Source organism: Nematolebias whitei, chromosome 10 (genome assembly GCF_014905685.2).
Source record: "Nematolebias whitei isolate Nwh7 chromosome 10, NemWhi1, whole genome shotgun sequence".
Taxonomy (NCBI): domain Eukaryota; kingdom Metazoa; phylum Chordata; class Actinopteri; order Cyprinodontiformes; family Rivulidae; genus Nematolebias; species Nematolebias whitei.
In genome coordinates, this window is record NC_056507.1 from 34,140,089 (window position 1) to 34,145,158 (window position 5,070).

The following is a 5,070-nucleotide window of genomic DNA, read 5'->3' on the forward strand; positions in this document are numbered from 1 at the left end:
TGTGTGTGTGTGTGTGTGTGTGTGTGTGTGTGTGTGTGTGTGTGTGTTTCACATGTCCTCTGTGTTGGTTGCAGGGCTCAGTCTCATTGTGAGTCAACCCTGCCTCCGCATGGTGACACACCAACACCAGAACCATTCTTCACAGAGAGGAGCCTATAATTAGGTACTAATTCTTTTTTCTTCCTGGTTCCACTTACACTGTGTCATGGGGCTGGAGGCCACGGTGAGGCAAGACGGAGCCAAAGAGGGCATCTGATGTACAGAAGTGAGAGCTTGACTCAGGACCAGCTGGTCAAATGGCTGGTGTGTGTTGCTGCTGCTGATGGGACCAGGGCAGGGCCCACCCACGTCAGTCTGTCCACCACCATCCTTCTTCTCCGGACCGAGACCCGGGCGTCTGTCCACCACAACATGTTTATCTCGAGCGGCTGCCAAGTGAGTCGTGGAAGATACAGCTCCTCCCCGTGCAGGCGGCAGCGATCAAACATGCCAGATAGTGGAGAAGAAGAAGAAAAAGAGAGGGAAGGAGGAGGGGGAGAGGGCAATAAGAGTTTTGTAGGAAAACGGTAAGAAAGATGGATTAGAGGAAAAGAATGGGATTTAAAGAATCCAGATGGAAGAATAGGAGTCTCTCTCTCTCTCTCTCTCTCTCTCTCTCTCTCTCTCTCACACACACACACACACACACACACACACACACACACGCGCGCGCGCACATACAAGTAATATAAAAACAGACTGCAACTGAATCAGTGTCTGTCCTAAATTCATTTGCAGAAGATAACTTCACCTTCAAGGCTTCAACATTTGTGCTGTGACAAATGAAAACAATGCATGCACATGCACACACATACACACACACACACACACACAAATTGGGATTTTATTAGGAATAAAACTGTGTAAAGGCATGCCCCTTTAAGCTTCTGAAGGTTGTGTTCCCAGGGTAAAAAATCTCATTCCCTAGCCCCCCCCCCCCTCCCCCACCCCAGCCCCCCCCTCCTTCCCCCCACCCCCCCCCCCCCCCAACCAGCACCACCCGATCATGCTGACTCCTGCTCTTCATCCACCATGGTCCAGCCTTTTTCCTCCCCTCCCTCCCTCCCTCCCTCCCACCCTCTTCTCTTCTTCCAATTAATTTTTTTCCTTTCCCACTTCTTAAATTCCAATCAATCCTTGCTTCTGCAGAGCCACTGCTTTATTGTCAGTCTTTTCTCTTCTGTCACTCGGGTGCTTGCTTCTTCTTCTTTCTTTCTTTTTTTTTTGTTGTTACCTTTGACCTTCCCCTGTCAATGCAGAACTGACTTTTCAGCTCGCATGGGCATCCCTATAGACTGGGCCACCAGACGTTGACATGTCGTGTATTGCAGGCAGGGGGGTGACAAAAGAAAGACTCCTACGGATGAGCAAACAGAAAAACAAACAGGCTGAACGAATGTTTGCACAAACAAATGGCTGCCCAGCAGGTTAATGAATGGATGTTTAGACAGAGTAGAAAGAGGGATTGTTGTACTGTAGGAGATCGTCTATTAAATTTCAATCTAAGCCTGAAGGCTGTGCTGTATAATTGCTTCATGCATAGTTGATACACTGCATAATCAAACAAATACGTCAGATTTTTGTATGCTCATGTAGAAACCTGAGGCCAGAGGGGAAGACAAAGTGTTCTGTGAGGTGAAAGTTCATTTGTGTCTCATTGCCCATGATTCTCCTCCTGAATGAAGCAACAGGAAGCTGTTGAGCAGCTGCATCAGAACCACAGTGCGTTTTATTTCTTGTGAATGTAATTTTAGGGTTTCTTCTCGTGTCTGCTGCCTCTTCAGAGCAAAATCTTGATTAAAAATCAGATGGACTGTGGCTGCAAATTGGCTCCCGTTCGTGGCGAGGTGTAAAAACAATGCAAAGTGGATGAATGGAGTTCCCATCGGTGCTCCGCAGCAGATTGTGTTCATGCAGCATGCAAATGCAAAAGGCACAGAGCCGATCCAACGTGGCTCAACGCAACATGCTGCTGCACTATAGATGGATTTCACTTGATAGCGGACTCAAACGAGAGATGAATGCCAAAGACCTGCTTCTACCCCCCCCCCCCCCCCCCCCACACACACACACAAAAAGCAGCATTTTCCACAGAAGCAACACGAGATCACACACGTTTCCCCCCTACAAACTGACACACACGAGCTTGACCTGTTGTTTGTGAGCACACCCCGGGCAGACAGATGAAAAGACACAACGTGATGTGAAATGGTTTGGCTCCATGAAGCGTATGACTAGCAGCAGTCGCCTGCAGCCAGAGAAATGAAGCAAAGCTATCCTTCTGTGTGAGAAGGTATGTTCACACTTTTTTTGGTGGAGCAGCAGGGTTGTGTCAGGGACAAAAGTCCCTGAGTCTCCATCTCTAATTGGAGCATGTTCTTCTGCCCTGTGCCTATATACACCACACCATGGTAAAGGCAGGATGCTGGGCTAATGGATAGCCCCCCTGTGGCATGTTTCTCCTTGATGTGGGTGGATGTCAGCCCCCACGGTGAGGCAAGACTGCAGATTAGAAGCAAATCAGAAGACTTGTTTGTCCTCTCTGAGTGGGGTGCGACATTCAAGGAGAGAAAGACCGGCCATTTTTGGTGATGGAGTGGCTCAGTGCTGTGCGGCAGATGTGTGTTAGTGTGACTGATGTGCTCCGGGTGAGCAGGTTGAGCAGGTTGCAACACCTGGAGAGCGAACATTAGCCGATCCAAGAGATGCCCGGGCATACTAATGCTGCGTTTGTTTTGATCAATGCCCAAATGGCAAAGAACTGAGCCAAAGGCGGCATCTTTGCGATAAGACTCTTTGGGAGAAGATTTAGGAGATGATAACGATGTTGTAATTACCTGTGCTAAATCGGAACTGTAGGTGCTCAATGAGCTATAAACAAGGTTGCTCTGCGTCCCTTGGGGTAATTGTTTCAGGAGCCTGCAACAGTCTGGTCCAGTGCTGGTGAAATTGGAAAGGGTGGTATCCTGTAATTTTTCAGACCACTGAAGCGTGACCTGTGTGTGGGCTGAAACTCGGCTGATTTGAAATGGAAGCATAACTTTTTGTTCCTTCTTGCAGTAAGACTCAAAGCCACTGGTCTCAATCAGCTTTTAACCCCCGAGATGATAGGGGCCCGCGGGTCACTGGGCACCACCCGCACTGCTTTCTTTTACACATCAGTGGACACGCCACTTCTTATTACAGAAAATTAATCCGGCCGCAGCCACAGAGCCCTCTCAAAGTACTGGATCGTGCACACAGGTGGTTGAATGTTCCACTGAGCAGAAATCCCCGTCATGAATAGAAACACAACCCGTCTGATGCTTCTTGTAGATTTCTACCGTCTGTTAATATTAGCATAATGGAATTCAGCGCACACTTGCAGAAACTCACTAATTCATCACAGCATCAAGCCAGGCTAAATAATGCTATGGCCCTTGAGCTTTGAAAGGGTGATTTGCTTCAAAACATTGGAGCAGATTGCTTGTGTACAGCCTAACAAGTGCTGGATATAATTACTGAATGATAATGTGAGCACACATGGTGAGACACTGTGTCCATCACTCAGGCTTGACCAAAAAATAAAGCTCCAATAGGTTTATCCCCTTTCTATCTTGTTGGCTCAGTCCGTCGCCCACATCTCACTGTGCAACAGAATTCACAGCCTCAGTCAGTCTGGATGCTGTGATCTCAAGCTGATTAACAACTCTTTGCAATAAATCATGAAAAGCTTTAAATGTTTTTTTTTTTTTTACATCACGTCTCATAGATTTTTTTTAATTTGAATTGCTGATCAAACAGTTGTGAACTTAGAAAAGATGTGAGGAGTCATTGCAAATGTGCAACAGCAAACTGATGTGAGGAGAAGAGAAAGTGTAATATAACACATCACTGGTGTGATACATGTATAGATTATAACACCCATAAAGATGGACATCCTGCGCACACACAAACTGTTTTAGCAGAATTACTTGAAAATGCAGACGATGCAGGGCACTCTGTCTTCCCGGCACGCTCCCAGCCGTGATTAATAATATGGGGCTTCCATTATTTAGAATCTTTAAACTACATACTTCAAGCTGCAGTAATACACTATTGTGCAAGTCCAGGCTGCACACATGTCTAGTAAGACCACAGTCCCAAGAATTTAATTAGACACGAGAGCAAGCTGCCCGGGACAACATCAAGCCCAGGAACCTTTCATCAACATGTCGTCAACGTTTCATGATCAATGGACATCCTGTGTTTTTTGTTTAAATTTTATGCATTTTACAGATTACACAGAACTCATCAAACAGATTTATTTGAAATATTGAAGGACAAATCTGGCGACCGAAGTGGTTGTTTTTAATCCGTTCCTGATTTTTATTTTTTATTTCTTTATTTTTCATAAAGAAAGCTCTCCTGCCATGTCCTATAATTACCACACTTAATAACGCATGCTGACATTTGCATGCAGGGTATGAGACGATGCGGCGCCTGTAAAAATCAGCAAAAGAAGCATGTGACATTCTAATTATTTAAATTGCAGACACTTTTATCCCCACTTAAAAATGATGACTTTAACAGCTTTAAATTAAATCTGTTTTACTGCAGGATTGACAAACCCCCCTGATGTAAACATGTATCTGCTCCCAATCTCATTTCTAATATCAGAGAAAACTCTAATAACTCAAATATCATTGCTGTTTAAATTAAAGTGAGTTTTCAAATTGAACCATTAATGTTTGATAAACACAGACAATTACAATAGATCAAAACTAGATATATGAAAAGAAAGGAAGAAAGTTGTTGCAGCCCTTCTGTACTATTTCGTTTAAATTTTTCCGGTGCAGCTCCTCTTTACTGCATCCAGCCTCCTCAGCAATAACAGATTTGAGTTGATGCCTTCTAAATCCCCAAAGATCATCAGAAAAGGAGTAGCTACAGTCAAATAATCAAAAGCTGCAAAATGCTACTGAAAAGCTTAAAGAAGCAAGTGTTATCTAAAAGTGGCAAAGCACTAGCAAAAAGCTAAAAGTAGCAAACAGGTAGCTAAAAATAAAAATA